The sequence below is a fragment of the Ranitomeya imitator genome, chromosome 1 (assembly GCF_032444005.1).
Source record: "Ranitomeya imitator isolate aRanImi1 chromosome 1, aRanImi1.pri, whole genome shotgun sequence".
Classification (NCBI taxonomy): domain Eukaryota; kingdom Metazoa; phylum Chordata; class Amphibia; order Anura; family Dendrobatidae; genus Ranitomeya; species Ranitomeya imitator.
Window position 1 is genome coordinate 468,842,290 of NC_091282.1, and position 18,419 is coordinate 468,860,708.

Here is an 18,419-nt window from a genome sequence, read left to right on the forward strand (position 1 = left end):
GACTGTGCGGCCTCATGGCCGTGGTAGGCGATAAGGGATCAGCTGAGGCCGCCCAGTCTGAAGCAGGTATAAGGACATGTGTGAGCGGCAAACATATTTACTGCACAAGGCCACAAATCCCAGCCACGCAGTGTGATTTTTTGAAAACACACTGCGGGTCTGGGATTCATGGCCATTGCTAACCGCACCGGCCAACATGAAATGAGGTGAGAAGACAGGCAGCGCTCACAGCGCATGGCCAAGGGATCACAATAGCGCAGACTCCTGTACAGCAAATAACAATGCTCAGCAGGCTGCGCCCAGCACCAAGGCGTTATTTTTGTGCACCTGTGCTGCGTCTCCTTAAAAAGACAAGTCACGCCTCCAATACAGAACTGAACTACTGATCAATGGGCTAAATTGTGTACGTCTTTCATTCTGCGTGTGCAATGAGCAAAACTTAAAGGGCAACCTTTAACTTGTGGAGCTTTACTGCTGCACAAGGTGTGGCTCTTCAACATTGTAACACCTGAGGGTGGGTTAAAGGTTACCTTTGAAATTGGTTCAAGTAGGCTTCCGCCTACACTCTGCTCCTCCTGCAGACCCTGGGCTCTAACTACGCCAGTTGGGGCCCGGAAGTGCTGGCTGCACAGAGAAAAACACCCACCATTGTGTCAGTGGGGTTCAGCACCGCCAGCTGTTCCCCTGCTGTGTAGCCGGCATCGTGTCCAGCACAAGCCACGCTGGCACAACAGACCAAAAGCTGCCACCAGTGCAGGCTTTGGCCTACACTCTGCTCCTCTCCTCCTCCTGCTGACCCTGGGCTATAACACCGCCATTTGTAGCCTGGAAGTGCTAGCTGCACAGAGAAAAACACCCGCCAATGTGTTAGTTGGGTTCAGCAGCGCCAGCTGTTCCCCTGCTGTGTAGCCGGCATCATGTCCAGCACAAGCCACGCTGGCACAACAGACCAAAAGCTGCCACCAGTGCAGGCTTCGGCCTACACTCTGCTCCTCTCCTCCTCCTGCTGCCCCTGGGCTCAAACACCGCTAGTTTTTGCCCGGAAGTGCTAGCTGCACAGAGAAAAACACCAGCCAATGTGTTAGTGGGGTTCAGCAACGCCAACTGTACCCCTGCTGTGTAGCTGGCAACGTGTCCTGCAAACGCCATGCAGGCACCTGAACTGAAATTAAAGGGAACCTGGCCCCACCCCCCCAGGTGTTTCTATGTACAACAGCCACCTAGTACAGCAGTACTGCTGCATTTGTACAAGGTGGCTGATTTTTTCTCATTGCCCACGTTGAATTAAACACGTAAAATATGTGTCTCATTACAGACCATTACAATGTCCCTGAGGTGTGACTTTCCTTTTTAATGACACGCACCACCCCCCTTGGTAGCGCTGCCCGTCTTCTGACATCATTGGCTGGCTGCCTGTGCCTGTGCGTCCGCCATGCTCGACACAACCCCCCTCGTTGTCTCATATATTTTGGCTGCGAGGGTGTGACTGATGGGCATGTGCAGTGCATATGTTCGCCTGTCTTAACTCATCTCCTTCCGCCTTCTTCAGACTGTGCGGCCTCATGGCGGTGGTAGGCGATAAGGGATCAGCTGAGGCCGCCCAGTCTAAAGCAGGTGTAAGGACATGTGTGAGCGGCAAACATATTTACTGCACAAGGCCACGAATCCCAGCCACGCAGTGTGATTTTTTGAAAACACACTGCGGGCCTGGGATTCATGGCCATTGCTAACCGCACCGGCCAACATGAAATGAGGTGAGAAGACAGGCAGCGCTCACAGCGCATGGCCAAGGGATCACAATAGCGCAGACTTCTGTACAGCAAATAACAACGCTCACGAATCTGCGCCCAGCACCTAGGTGTAAATTTTGACACCTGTGCTGCGTCTCCTTAAAAAGACAAGTCACGCCTCCACTACTGTTTGACAGTATAATGGGCTAAATAGTGTACATGTTTTATTCAGCGTGTGCAAGGAGCAAAATTAATAGAGCAACCTTTGACTTGTGCAGCATTAATGCTGCACAAGGTGTTGCTCTTGTACCTTGCAACACCTGAGGGGGGGTTAAAGGTAACTTTTGAAATTGGTTCAACTAGGCTTCGGCCTACACTCTGCTCCTCTCCTCCTCCTGCTGACCCTGGGCTCTAACACCGCTAGTTTTTGCCCGGAAATGCGAGCTGCACAGAGAAAAACACCAGCCAATGTGTTAGTGGGGTTCAGCACCGCCAGCTGTTCCCCTGCTGTGTAGCCGGCATCGTGTCCAGCACAAGCCACTCTGGCACAACAGACCAAAAGCTGCCACCAGTGCAGGCCTCGGCCTACACTCTGCTCCTCTCCTCCTCCTGCTGCCCCTGGGCTCAAACACCGCTAGTTTTTGCCCGGAAGTGCTAGCTGCACAGAGAAAAACACCAGCCAATGTGTTAGTGGGGTTCAGCACTGCCAGCTGTTCCCCTGCTGTGTAGCCGGCATCGTGTCCAGCACAAGCCACGCTGGCACAACTGACCAAAAGCTGCCACCAGTGCAGGCTTCGGCCTACACTCTGCTACTCTCCTCCTCCTGCTGACCCTGGGCTCAAACACCGCCAGTTTTTGCCTAGACATGCTAGCTGCACAGAGAAGAACACCAGCCAATGTGTTAGTGGGGTTCAGCACCGCCAGCTGTTCTCCTGCTGTGTAGCCGGCAACGTGACCTGCAAACGCCACGCAGGCACATGAACTGAAATTGAAAGGAGCCTGCCCCCCACCCCCAGGTGTTTCTATGTATAACAGCCACCTTGTACAGCAGTAATGCTGCATTTGTACAAGGTGGCTGACTTTTTCTACTTGCCCACGTGGAACTCAACACGTACAAAATGTGTCTCATTGACACCATTCCACTGTCCCTGAGGTGTGACTTTCCTTTCTAATGATACGCAGCACCACCCTTGGTAGCGCTTCCCGTCTTCTGACATCATTGGTTGGCTTGTTGCGCCTGTGCGTCCGCCCTGCCTGAAACAATGCTCCTCGTTGTCTTACTTATTTTGACTGCGAGGGTGTGATTGATGGGCATGAGCAGTGCATATCTTCGCCTGTCTTAACTCATCTCCTTCCGCCTTCTTCAGACTGTGCGGCCTCATGGCCGCGGCATGCGAGAAGGGATCAGCTGTGGCCGCCCAGTCTGATGCAGGTGTAAGGACATGAGTGACAGGCGAAAAAATTTACTGCGCAAGGTCACGAATCCCAGCCCCGTAGTGTGACTTAAACTAAAGACACTGCGGGTCTGGGTTTCATGGCCATCGCTAACCGCAACGGCCAACATGAAATGAGGTCAGAAGACAGGCAGCGCTCACAGCGCATGGCCAAGGGATAACAAGAGCGCAGACTCCTGTACAGCAAATAACAACGCTCAGGAAGCTGCGCCCATGCACCAAGGTGTTATTTTGGACACCTGTGCTGCGTCTCCTTAAAAAGACAAGTCATGCCTCCACTACTGTTTGACAGTATAATGGGCTAAATAGTGTACGTGTTTTATTCAGCGTGTGCAAGGAGCAAAAGTAATAGAGCAACCTTTTACTTGTGCAGCATTAATGCTGGCACAACTGACGCTGGCACAACTGACCAAAAGCTGCCACCAGTGAAGGCTTCGGCCTACACTCTGCTACTCTCCTCCTCCTGCTGACCCTGGGCTCAAACACCGCCAGTTTTTGCAGGACATGCTAGCTGCACAGAGAAGAACACCAGCCAATGTGTTAGTGGGGTTCAGCACCGCCAGGTTTTCCCATGCTGTGTAGCCGGCAACGTGACCTGCAAACGCCACGCAGGCACATGAACTGAAATTGAAGGGAGCCTGCCACCCACCCCCAGGTGTTTCTATGTATAATAGCCACCTTGTACAGCAGTACTGCTCCATTTGTACAAGGTGGCTGACTTTTTCTCTTTGCCCACGTTTAATTAAACACGTACTAAATGTGTCTCATTGAGACCATTCCACTGTCCCTGAGGTGTGACTTTCCCTTTTAATGATACGCAGCACCCCCATTGTTAGCGCTGCCCGTCTTCTGACATCATTGGTTGGCTGGCTGTGCCTGTGCGTCCGCCCTGCCCGACACAACGCCCCTCATTGTCTCATATATTATGACTGCGAGGGTGTGATTGATGGGCACGAGCAGTGCATATCTTCGCCTGTCTTCACTCCCCTCCTTCCGCCTTCTTCAGACTGTGCGGCCTCATGGCCGTGGCAGGCGATAAGGGATCAGCTGAGGCCGCCCAGTCTGAAGCAGGTGTAAGGACATGTGTGAGCGGCGAACATATTTACTGCACAAGGCCACGAATCCCAGCACCGCAGTGTGACTTTATGAAAAGGCACTGTGGGTCTGGGATTTATGGCCATCGTTAACCGCACCGGCCAACATGAAATGAGGTCATAAGACGGCCTGCACTAACAGGGTATTGCCAAGGGATAACACAAGAGCGCAGACTACTGTACTGCAAATAACAACGCTCAGGAATCTGCGCCCAGCACCTAGGTGTAAATTTTGACACCTGTGCTGCGTCTTCTTAAAAAGACAAGTCACGCCTCCACTACTGTTTGACAGTATAATGGGATAAATAGTGTACGTGTTTTATTCAGCGTGTGCAAGGAGCAAAATTAAGAGAGCAACCTTTGACTTGTGCAGCATTAATGCTGCTCAAGGTGTGGCTCTTGTACCTTGCAACACCTGAGGGGGGGTTAAAGGTTACCTTTGAAATTGGTTCAACTAGGCTTCGGCCTACACTCTGCTCCTCTCCTCCTCCTGCTGACCCTGGGCTCTAACACCGCTAGTTTTTGCCCGGAAATGCGAGCTGCACAGAGAAAAACACCAGCCAATGTGTTAGTGGGGTTCAGCACTGCCAGCTGTTCCCCTGCTGTGTAGCCGGCATCGTGTCCAGCACAAGCCACGCTGGCACAACAGACCAAAAGCTGCCACCAGTGCAGGCTTCCACCTACACTCTGCTACTCTCCTCCTCCTGCTGACCCTGGGCTCAAACACCGCCAGCTTTTGCCCGGACATGCTAGCTGCACAGAGAAGAACACCAGCCAATGTGTTAGTGGGGTTCAGCACCGCCAGCTGTTCCCCTGCTGTGTAGCCGGCAACGTGACCTGCAAACACCACGCAGGCACATGAACTGAAATTGAAGGAAGCCTGCCCCCCACCACCAGGTGTTTCTATGTATAACAGCCACCTTGTACAGCAGTACTGCTGCATTTGTACAAGGTGGCTGACTTTTTCTACTTGCCCAAGTGGAACTCAACACGTACAAAATGTGTCTCATTGACACCATTCCACTGTCCCTGAGGTGTGACTTTCCTTTCTAATGATACGCAGTACCACCCTTGGTAGCGCTTCCCATCTTTTGACATCATTGGTTAGCTGGCTGCGCCTGTGCGTCCGCCCTGCTCGAAACAACGCCCCTCGGTTTCTTATTTATTTTGTCAGCGAGGGTGTGGTTTATGGGCACAAGCAGTGCATATGTTCGCCAGTCGTCACTCATCTCCTTCCGCCTTCTTCAGACTGTGCAGCCTCATGGCCGCGGCATGCGAGAAGGGATCAGCAGAGGCCGCCCAGTCTGAAGCAGGTGTAAGGAAGTGTGTGAGCGGCGAAAATATTTACTGCTCAAGGCCACAAATCCCAGCACCGCTGGGTCTGGGATTTATGGCCATCGTTAACCGCACCGGCCAACATGAAATGAGGTCATAAGACGGGCAGCGCTAACAGGGCATTGCCAAGGGATAACACAAGAGCGCAGACTCCTGTACAGCAAATAACAATGCTCAGGAAGCTGCGCCAAGCACCAAGGCGTTATTTGGGACACCTGTGCTGCGTCTCCTTAAAAAGACAAGTCACGCCTCCACTACAGTTTGACTGTAGAATGGGCTAAATTGTGTACGTCTTTCATTCAGCGTGTGCAAGTAGACAAATTAATAGAGCAACCTTTGACTTGTGCAGCATTAATACTGCACAAGGTGTGTCTCTTGTACTTTGTAACACCTGAGGGGGGGTTAAAGGTTTCCATTGAAATTGGTTCAACTAGGCTTCGGCCTACACTCTGCTCCTCTCCTCCTCCTGCTGCCCCTGGGCTCTAACACCGCTAGTTTTTGCCCGGAAGTGCTAGCTGCACAGAGAAAAACACCCGCCATTGTGTCAGTGGGGTTCAGCAACGCCAGCTGTTCCCCCACTGTGTAGCTGGCAAAGTGTCCTGCAAACGCAACGCAGACACAAAGCTGCTTCCAGTGCAGGCTTCGGCCTACACTCTGCTCCCCCTGCTTACCCTTTGCTCCAACACCGCTAGTTGGGGCTCTAGGAAGACAATCTTTAATAGGCAACGCATCCGGGTTCCAGCACCGCCAGCTGGTTCTCGCCAGTGTTTTTGTCACGGGTACTCCCTCGTGCCCAGCCTGGTTCCAGCACCGTCAGCTTTTTCCGGGTACTGTCAAACTCACTGAGACACCTATGCGTTGCCCCGTCGTGTTGCGGTCGAGTTAGCCAACTCCAGGGTGCCTCCAGTTTAGGAGCTTCCTATGTGGGCTGCATGAATTGGTAGTCAAGGCTGGTTCTGTAGTGCCAGTAGGCCAAGCTCCCCCTGTAGGACTGTTGGGGTTCGGTAACTGCGGCTGCCTCGCGGCCTAGCTGTTCTCCCCTCTCCTGTGGACCTTCGGGTCCACCACCTGTTTCCAGCACCGTCAGCTGGTTCCGGGCCGAACCTTTGGCTTAGGGGCCTCCTCCTGGGTATCCGAGTTCCGCCAACGTCAGGCGGTCCTTGGTACTGCTTTTAAGCGCAGGCACCTACAGCTTAGTAACCGGGTTCCAGCACCGTCAGCTGGTCCTCGGTCGTGCCATTGGCTCTTGCACACTGGGGCAACGCATCCGGGTTCCAGCACCGCCAGCTGGTTCTCGGCAGTGTTTTTGTCACGGGTACTCCCTCGTGCACAGCCTGGTTCCAGCACCGTCAGCTGTTTCCGGGTAGTGTCAAGCTCACTGAGACGCCTATGCTTGCCCCGTTGTGTTGCGGTCGGGTTAGCCAACTCCAGGGTGCCTCCAGTTTCGGAGCTTCCTATGTGGGCTGCGTGAATTGGTAGTCAAGGCTGGTTCTGTAGTGCCAGTAGGCCAAGCTCCCCCTGTAGGACTGTTGGGGTTCGGTAACTGCGGCTGCCTTGCGGCCTAGCTGTTCTCTCCTCTCCTGTGGACCTTCGGGTCCACCACCTGGTTCCAGCACCGTCAGCTGGTTCATGGCCGAGCCTTTGGCTTAGGTGCCTCCTCCTGGGTATCCGAGTTCCGCCAACGTCAGGCGGTCCTTGGTAGTGCTTTTAAGCGCAGGCACCTACAGCTTAGTAACTGGGTTCCAGCACCGTCAGCTGGTCCTCGGTCGTGCCATTGGCTCTTGCACACTGGGGCAACGCATCTGGGTTCCAGCACCGCTAGCTGGTTCTCGGCAGTGTTTTTGTCATGGGTACTCCCTCGTGCCCAGCCTGGTTCCAGCACCGTCAGCTGTTTCCGGGTAGTGTCAAGCTCACTGAGACGCCTATGCTTGCCCCGTCGTGTTGCGGTCGGGTTAGCCAACTCCAGAGTGCCTCCAGTTTAGGAGCTTCCTATGTGGGCTGTGTGAATTGGTAGTCAAGGCTGGTTCTGTAGTGCCAGTAGGCCAAGCTCCCGCTGTAGGACTGTTGGGGTTCGGTAACTGCGGCTGCCTCGCGGCCTAGCTGTTCTCTCCTCTCCTGTGGACCTTCGGGTCCACCACCTGGTTCCAGCACCGTCAGCTGGTTCTCGGCAGTGTCTTTTGCTCTTGTACCTTCTGCTCCCCATCCTGGTTCCAGTACCGTCAGCTGGTTCCGGGCAGAGCCTTTGGCTTAGGTGCCTCCTTCTGGGTATCCAAGTTCCACCAACGTCAGGTGGTCCTTGGTAGTGCTTTCAGGCACGGGTACCTCCTGCTTAGTAACCGGGTTCCAGTAACGTCAGCTGGTCCTCGGTAGTTCCATTGGCTCTTGGACCTTCGGCTACCCATCCGGGTTCCAGTACCGTCAGCTGGTTCTCGGCAGTGTCTTTTGCTCTTGTACCTTCTGCTCCCCATCCTGGTTCCAGTAACGTCAGCTGGTTCCGGGCAGAGCCTTTGGCTTAGGTGCCTCCTTCTGTGTATCCGAGTTCCGCCAACGTCAGGCGGTCCTTGGTAGTGCTTTTTAGCACGGGTACCTCCTGCTTAGTAACCGGGTTCCAGTAACGTCAGCTGGTCCTCGGTAGTTCCATAGGCTCTTGAACCTTCGGGTAGCCATCCGAGTTCCAGTTCCATCAGCTGGTTCTTGGCATTTTCTCAGCCTTCTGGTACCTTCTGCTACATTTCCAAGTTGAAGACCCTAAAGTCGACGACCCGGAAGACCACCCCGATGACGACGACGACGGCGGAGACGACGACGGCGTAGACGACGACCCTGGAGACGACGACATGGAAGACCGAGAAGCAGAAGAACAAGAGGCTGCAGAACAAAGAGCAGAAGAACATTAAGCATAACACTTAATATCAGAGCAAAAGATATTATCTAAATTATATGCAGAAGAAGACTAAGCAGTGTATGGGGGTGAGTCCGTTCCTCCTCGTGGTGCCCCTGGATAAAGCCTGATGCTGCAGGCCAAACTGAACGCGGACAAATGTAACTTTTGTGACTGGCAGAACGGAAGGTGTAATCTTCAAACTTTTATAGATAACAACTACGGGAATGCCTGTCACAAATGAGAATATGATGAAGAAGTAGAATAGGAAGAATAATAATAGTTGAATAAAATGAATATGTAGAATAGGAAGAATAATAATAGTTGAATAAAATGAATATGAAGAATGTAATAAAAAAAAAATAGGTAGAAGATGAAGAAGAAGATGAATAAGGTGAAGAAGTTGATGTCAAAGATGCTGCTGATGATGATGAAGATGAAAGTGTGGGAAAAGTAAAAAAAAAAAAGGGGAAGGGCGTGGAATAGTGAAACATCAATATCTGACAAAATAAAAAAAAAGTTACATAGTCAATATCTTAGTCACTATGAACGTCTTTAAAAAAAAAAAAAAAGGCTATTCTATTTGATTGCGCTAAACCTCTATGACTTTAATGTCTCCGCCACCTCCCCAAATACATCCTGCATTATTCTTTGTTGTTTTCCTTCATGTAGAATGAACCTACAAGGAAAGAAAGGGTTTATTTTAATTGTGATATTTTGGTCCCATTGACTTGCATTGGGATCGGGTATCGGTATCGGCGATATCCGATATTTTTTGAATATCGGCCGATCCTATCCGATACCGATACTTTCCGATATCGGAAGGTATCGCTCAACACTAATCATGAATGAATTCGTAGGCAAAAACTTCATGGAACAAAATGGACTCATGTCGCTTATGGATCTGGATACTAACATGAATTTGACGACTCCTACAGATACAGGACCTACATTAAAAAATCCTTTTTTTCATCCTGTCCAAGCCCGGCACCATGGATCGTTTCCAGGAAAGAGTAAAGAAAGAAATACAGCAACTCACCTTACAATCGGACAGCCAGAAACGTAATCCTAATTTGACCAAAGTAGAACGGGAGTCTCTTGAAAATATTAAAAACAATCCAGACATAGTAATTAAAATGTCGAATAAGGGGGGCTCAGTGGGGGTTTTAAATAAATCTGATTATTTTGACACCATCAATAATATGCTAAATAATAACCAAAGTTACATGTCATTGAAGTCTAATCCTACTATTGAATTTTCTTCTCTTCTGAAAAACATGGTTAATGAAGGTGTTTCGGAGGGGATTTTTTCCCAACAACAAGCGGATTATATATGTGTAGATCATCCTAAAATCCCAATACTGCATGCATTACCCAAAACCCACAAGGAAATTTTCCCCCCTCCCATGCGCCTTATTATTTCAGGCCTGGGTTCATATAGTGAACATTTGGGGGAGTGGTTGGACTTCTTGTTACAACCTCTAGTCCAACGGGTGCCTGGCTATATTAAAGACTCACGGGATATTCTCAGTATTTTTCACAATGTAACATGGGATTCTAATTGGTCTTGGCTGGCATGTGATATGGTTGCATTATATTCATCAATTCCCCATAGAGTGGCCCTACATGCTGTACAATTTCATCTTTTCAAGTACAGTAACTATTCCACTGATTTACAATCTTACATAATTTCAGTTTTATCGTTTTTGATTTCTCATAATTATTTTTTGTTTGCCAAAAAATTATTTTTGCAATTAGGTGGAGTTTCGATGGGTGCAAAATTTTCCCCTTCTGTGGCCAACTTAGTTATGTCTTGGTGGGAGGAGAATTATATTTTCAATGTAGACAATCCATTTCTGACACAAACTCAATGGTATTCTAGATTTATTGATGACTTATTGTTAGTGTGGAGCGGGGACATATCTTCTGTCAACAATTTTATTAGTTATTTGAACAATAACCCTTTCAACTTAAAGTTTACTTACCACTGGGATTCTGAACATATCAACTTCCTTGATTTAACCCTTTCGGGTATTCCACAGCAGTTAATCCAAACACGAACCTACCGCAAACCTACTGCAGGTAATACCATACTGCATGCCAAAAGCTTCCACCCTGTTCACACCATAAAATCTATCCATGTTGGCGAGGTCATTAGAGCCAAACGCAATTGCAGTAATGAAACTATTTTTCATAGGGAAACAGCAGACATTCGACATAAACTCAGTGAACGTAAATATCCGAGATGGGCTATAGACAGAGCCTGCAATTTAGTAAAAAAATAAGACCAGATTGGAATTAGTTGACATCTCAATTTCAAGTAATGATACTTCCGTCAATAAAAATAAAACACATTTTCACAATAAAAATGTTTATCAGAAACAACCAGTATTAATATTAACTTATAGTACATACTTTAAGTCATTCTCAAATATAGTCCACTGAAATCTAAATATCTTACGATATGATCCCACAACAGATTTCATTCTACAGGAAGGTATTAAAATAGTTTCCAGAAAAGCCCCTACTTTAGGTACCTTGCTTGCTCCAAGCTTTGTCCAGTCTGGTGTGCTTAAAAAAAACCGAGCCAGCTGGCTATCTACAAAAGGTTTTTTTAAATGTGGCTCTTCTCCATGCAAAACCTGTTTGTTCTCGAAAAAAAACGCCACCTTCACGGGCACCAATCATCAGAAAATTTACAATATAAAAGACTTTATCAATTGTAACACAGACCATGTCATTTATATCATAGAATGTGTCTCATGCAATCTGTATTATATTGGATCTACCATCCGTAAATTGAAAGATCGATTCCGTGAACACTTATATGATATTACACAATCTACATTGAGACATGTCTCCAGCGCTTCCAATCACTTCATACAAACTCATCACAGGAACACCTCATCATTGAAAGTCTATGTGAACATATTCATAAGAATTCACGGGGTGGAGATAGAGAAAGGATCTTGCGTCACCGAGAGGCTTTTTGGATACTGTGCCTAAACACTTGAGCTCCCTCTGGTTTAAATCTTAGAAGAGAAATGATGTTGTACTATTAGTTTTGTTGTATGTCGTAACAAATAACTTTGTTTTCTTTTTTCTATTAATATTTTTCTTGATATTTTTATGCATTTTAATCTGATTTTCTTGTTGTTGTTTTTTTTCTCTTTTTTGTGTATGTTCTCACCAGGTTGGATTTTGGGTGCATGTTGATTGTCCTTTGAGTTTGTTAATTACTTATTTCTTTCACCTGTTTTGTTCATTTATATCTACCTGCTGAACCTCTTTCCTCATGCTGAAGACTAAGAACACGTTTGTGTTCGAAACGCGTACAGCGAGGGCTGATATGTGATCCTATGCCTAGCCACCTATTGGGATCGACTATTTTATGGATTTGTTTTAATAAAGTTTATTGGATTTTAATACATCAGAATTTTCCCTTTTTCCTGGAGCTGGATTACCGAACTCTTTGTGCTTCTACCACGTCCTGGGCTGGACGTTTTCCCTGCTCGGATGACTGTATCGCTTGTGGATCCCTGTTGGGTGAGCTGAAAATTTTTTTTTCTCTTTTTTTGTATATTTATGAGTTACCTGGGTGGTTCTTCATGTACAGTGAGAGGGCACGTGTGTTATGATCAGGTGACCTTGGAGCAGCATGAAAACTTTCACTGGAGTAGGTGGTAACTATACTGACCGCCAACCCTGATCTTATCACCGCAACTAGAAGTAGCTGTGTGGTGTGCCTAACAAAACCTAGACACCTCGACACAGCCGGAGGACTAAATACACCTATAGATGGAAATAGGAATTTCTACCTTGCCTCAGAGCAGAACCCCAAAGGATAGGCAGCCCCCCACAAATATTGACTGTGAGTAGTAGAGGAAAAGACACACGCAGGCAGGAAACAGGATTTAGCAAATGAGGCACACACTAGCTAAATAGGAAAGGATAGGACAGGATACTAAGCGGTCAGTATTAAAAATCCTTCCAAAAATATCCACAGCAGAAAATACAAAAACTCCACCATCTAGCTAAAGATGTGGAGCATATATCTGCATCTCCAGAGAATCCAACAAGACTGAGAAAACACTGACACAGTCTAAGCTGGACAAGAGAAAAACAAATGAATAGCACAGAATATAAGCACACTGCATGTGTGCCACAGAAACAAAAAACAGACACTTATCTTTGCTGAATTGGCAGCTAAGCAGGAGAAGCCAGAAAGTGATCCAACACTTCAGAAGAAACATTGACAAATGGAAAGGACTAATGAATCCTGCACACCTAAATATCCCAGTCAGAACTGCAATCAGTAGATACACCTGGCCAGGACTGCGACTCAGAGACAACTGCATTCCCACCTACAACCACTGGAGGGAACCCAAGAGCAGAATTAACAACAACGTGTGAATCAATCTTCATCTACCCTTGGCTCTATTGGGAAAAGCACTGTGCCTAAATGAGGTTGGGCAGTTGTGTGGGCTATGCATGAGAAATGATTTGCATTATTGACAGTCTATTTTACCTATTCTAGCCAGACGTTGGAATAAGAGCATCCTGTTTTTATGGCCAATTTATCCTCATAGGTCAGATCTAATAGGAGTTTAGATATAAAGAACCCGGCACTCAACTTGAATTAAACTTGAGGTTTTTTATTCCGTAGTACGAAAAAACGTTTCGGCTTAGTGTGGCCTTTGTCAGTTACTACAATATTGCAAAAACAATAGATACATCTGTAAGTACATATAATGTGAAACCAAAAATAATAACAGAAAAAGAAATTCAGAAAAACAAAGGTATATATAAAGAATCATAAGGTCATGATATATCAGTAATAGAAACACCAATAGGGAGCCACTTAGTATACCTAGACCCCCTAATAGTGAATAGAGTACAGAGACAAGTAGCGCTGGTCATACCGTACTGAAGGATGACTGAGAATAACCTCAGTATGTGTGATAGATCCGTGGGTTATCAATAAAAGAGAGAGAGAGACCCGCTATGTAAATTATATTAACTGTATAGTGTAAGGATGTAATGGTGCACATAGTGCAGGTGTCCCCAGTTGCTAGCCAATACCTTAATGGTGGTCCGCTTAAATAGATATAGCACAGCTGTGAGCTGTAGAGAAAAGAGGGCTTTTGTCAGGGCTGATGCAAGGTATGTGGCATACCGATCCCGCGCTGTGGGGACTAAGGGCAGTGGTGGCAGTGTTACCTGAGAGTGGCCGGGTCCTGACGCGGTGTCCACCGCTGTCGGCGTGAAAGCCCGGGTGAGAGGACGCCAGAGCTGCGCTCCTTATGTGCGCCGGCAGAGCCGGAAGTGGTATACCGGAAGAGACCTCACGCTATGCACGAGATTGACAGATGCTATGTCAGCCAATGGTGAGACACTGGAGGCGGGGGGGCGGGACTACAGGGGATGTGCACTGTGTGTGGAGCAGGCAGGAGGCTCCCGGATGGTATGATAAAGGTGATAACTGCGCTGAAGAATGTGGAGGTGGTGATTTCTCTCATCCTATCCGTTTTGACCTGGAGATAAGTGGAAGAATCCTGGCGTTTCAGTAAAGTCGGCTCTAGGAAGACAGATATATATATGTTAGAGACTTGACCAGTTTACATATACAGTTACATATTAGGCATTTTTTTTAGGTAATTAAGAGACCGAAAATACCTGACAAATACAGGACTATATTACAATCAAAGGACTATATTGCAGTGCCCATAGGTGGCGGTCAGAAGAAGGCACATGTCATCATGTAAAAGAGACAAGGTCATAATCCCTATTGAGCCCTTTGGGATGTAGTGTGTTGAGGGTATGGATCCAGAACACCTCCCTTCATTTAAGGGAGGTTAGTCTGTCTCCTCCTCGTCTGGGTGCTGGGACCTGCTCGATTACTTGGAACAATAACTGAGAAATGTTATGGCCATTTGATATGAAATGTTGTGGGATGGGTAAAAGCATATTGCCACATCTTATCGTGGACTTGTGCTTGGAGATTCGTTCCTGGATGGGCCGGGTGGTCTCTCCCACATAGAGCATACCGCAGGGGCACTTGATGAGGTAGACCACGTATGCCGAATCACAAGTGAAGTAATTTTTAATAGGAAAGGATGTACCTGAGCATGGATGGTGGAATGAGTTGCCCTTTAGGACATTACTGCATTGAGTGCAGTGGAGACACGGGAAAGTCCCGAGCCGAGGGTTCTGGATGAACTGTTGTGTGGGTGGTCTTTTGTCTGATCCTATGTCGGCTCTTACCAGTGAATCTCTGAGATTGTGGGGTCTCCTAAAGCACGGTAGGAATGGTTCCCTAAATTCTGGGATGTTGGGGTGAGCGGTCGTGAGTAAATGCCAGTGTTGGCGTATATTTCTATGGAGAATATATGCGAACGGGTGGAAGGAGTGAATGAATGGGATGCGGTTATGTGATTTACATCTGTTGTTATGGCCTGAAGTGTGGGCTTCTTGGAGGACAGATTCTGGATAACCCCTTGCTTGGAACTTTGCTTTCATTTCAGACACTTTTTGTACCCATAGTTCATTATCTGAAACTATGCGGGTCACCCGCTGGATTTGAGATTTGGGGATCGCTTTTTTAATAGAACTAGGGTGCAAACTCTGAAAATGCAACTGGCTGTTGCGGTCTGTGCCCTTAATGTGGATATCAGTACTTAGGGTGCCCCCCTGGTCCTTGATGACCACTGTGTCCAGAAAATTCATTCTGTGCAGGTCATGGGCCATAGTGAAGGAGATACCAGGCCAGGTGGTATTGAGAAAATCCACAAAGGACAGGAGGGACTCCAACGTGCCGCCCCAGACGCAGAATATGTCGTCTATGCAGCGTTTCCAGAGTAACACATTGTCTCGGAAACGCAAGTCAGGATAAATGAGGCTCTCCTCAAAATCTGCCATGTAGCAGTTAGCGTAAGGGGCACCACATTGAAGCCCATTGCGGTCCCCCGTATCTGTAGGTAAAATTGGTCCTGGAACAAAAAGTGATTAGAGTCCAGGACTATTGTGAGTAATTTCACAACAAGGTCAATTTGTTGTTCATGGGTCCCTGTGGTTGATAGGAGTTTTTTAACGGGGTTGATACCCTCTTCGTGTGGTATGGAAGTATATAGGTCCTTTACGTCCAGCGATTCCAAGATGGCGTCTGCTGGTATACTCTCCATGTTCCGTATCACTTCCAAAAAGGCCCCTGTGTCTAGCAAAAATGATTTTGTGGATTGAATGTGAGGGGTTAAGATATTTTCCAGAAACATTGCTATTGGTGACATTATAGAGTTAGTGGCCGCCACTATCGGTCTCCCGGGGGGGTGTTCAAGGTTCTTGTGAATTTTGGGGAGCGTGTAGAATACCGGGGTAACTGGATGGTCATTGGTGAGGTAATTGCAGGTTTTTAGATCTAGAACCCCCAATGTTGTATACTCCCGTAATATTGCTGAAATTCTGTTTCTGATGGTTTGGGTGGGGTTGGAATCTAATTTCCGATATATAGTGGTGTTGTCCAGCTGTCTCATTATTTCTTTTAAATAATCCTTCTGTCCCACCTACCGTTATTGGACCTTTGACCTGGACATGGACCTACAAAGGTTCTTCCGGTCATTAAGACTAAAAGGTATATTTTGCGGACCCACAGAATAACACGGTAGACATCCCGAGAGCCCCTGCAGCTCCCCAACTTCTATCAGCAGAAAGTCTGGGTTTACATACTAAGAGTCAGTTCAGACCCCCACGAGGCTCACATGCCGTAGAGACCTTTATACAGTTCATCCAGAATTCTTTCCACACACTCCAGGGGGAGGTAGAAATGGCACATCTTCACTACCCTCCTAACCTAACACTCAGGGAACGTCAGTCACTACAGTCACTCCAATCTGACTCCAGCCTGGTTATTAAACCGACTGACAAGGGGAGAGCCATAGTGGTCATGGACAAGAGCGATTATTTAAAAGAAATAATGAGACAGCTGGACAAAACCACTATATATCGGAAATTAGATTCCAACCCCACCCAATCCATCAGAAACAGAATTTCAGCAATATTACGGGAATATACAACATTGGGGGTTCTAGATCTAAAAACCTGCAATTGTCTCACCAATGACCATCCAGTTACCCCGGTATTCTGCACGCTCCCCAAAATTCACTAGAACCTTGAACACCCCCCCCCCTGGGAGACCGATAGTGGCGGCCACTAACTCTATATTGTCACCAATAGCAATGTTTCTGGAAAAAATCTTAACCCCTCACATTCAATCCACAAAATCATTTTTGCTAGACACGGGCCTTTTTGGAAGTGATACGGAACATGGAGAGTATACCAGCAGGTGCCATCTTGGCATCGCTGGACGTAAAGCACCTATATACTTCCATAACACACGAAGAGGGTATCAACTCTGTTAAAAAAACTCCTATCAACCACAGGGACCCATGAACAACAAATTGACCTTGTGAAATTACTCACAATAGTCCTGGACTCTAATCACTTTTTGTTCCAGGACCAATTTTACCTACAGATACGGGGGACCGCAATGGGCTCCAACATGGCGCCCCCTTATGCTAACTGCTACATGGCAGATTTTGAGGAGAGCCTCATTTATCCTGACTTGCGTTTCCGAGACAATGTGTTACTCTGGAAACGCTACATAGACGACATATTCTGCGTCTGGGGCGGCACGTTGGAGTCCCTCCTGTCCTTTGTGGATTTTCTCAATGCCACCTGGCCCGGTATCTCCTTCACTATGGCCCAAGACCTGCACAGAATGAATTTTCTGGACACGGTGGTCATCAAGGACCTGTCCAGCACACTAAGTACTGATATCCACATTAAGGGCACAGACCGCAACAGCCTGTTGCATTTTCAGAGTTTGCACCCTCGTGCTATTAAAAAAGCGATCCCCAAATCTCAAATCCAGCGGGTGACCCGCATAGTTTCAGATAATGAACTACAAAGAGTGTCTGAAATGAAAGCAAAGTTCCAAGCAAGGGGTTATCCAGAATCTGTCCTCCAAGAGGCCCACACTTCAGGCCATAACAACAGATGTAAATCACATAACCGCATCCCATTCATTATAATAATAATAATAATAATTTTTATTTATATAGCGCCAACATATTCCGCAGCGCTTTACAAATTATAGAGGGGACTTGTACAGACAATAGACATTACAGCATAACAGAAATACAGTTCAAAACAGATACCAGGAGGAATGAGGGCCCTGCTCGCAAGCTTACAAACTATGGGGAAAAGGGGAGACACGAGAGGTGGATGGTAACAATTGCTTTAGTTATTCGGACCAGCTATAGTGTAAGGCTCAGGTGTTCATGTAAAGCTGCATGAACCAGTTAACTGCCTAAGTATGTAGCAGTACAGACACAGAGGGCTAATACTGCATAAAGTGTATGAGAACATGATGCAAGGAACCTTTTTTTTTTTTTTTTTATTATAAATAGGCCACACAGGGATCGTTAGGTTAATGCATTGAGGCGGTAGGCCAGTCTGAACAAATGAGTTTTTAGGGCACGCTTAAAACTGTGGGGATTGGGGATTAATCGTATTAACCTAGGTAGTGCATTCCATTCACTCCTTCCACCCGTTTGCATATATTCTCCATAGAAATATACGCCAACACTGGCATTTACTCACGACTGCTCACCCCAACATCCCAGAATTTAGGGAACCATTCCTACCATGCTTTAGGAGACCCCACAATCTCAGAGATTCACTGGTAAGAGCCGACGTAGGATCGGACAAAAGACCACCCACACAACGGTTCCTCCAGAACCCTCGGCTCGGGACTTTCCCGTGTCTCCACTGCACTCAATGCAGTAATGTCCTAAAGGGCAACTCATTCCAACATCCACGCTCGGGTAGATCCTTTCCTATTAAAAATTACTTCACTTGTAATTCGGCA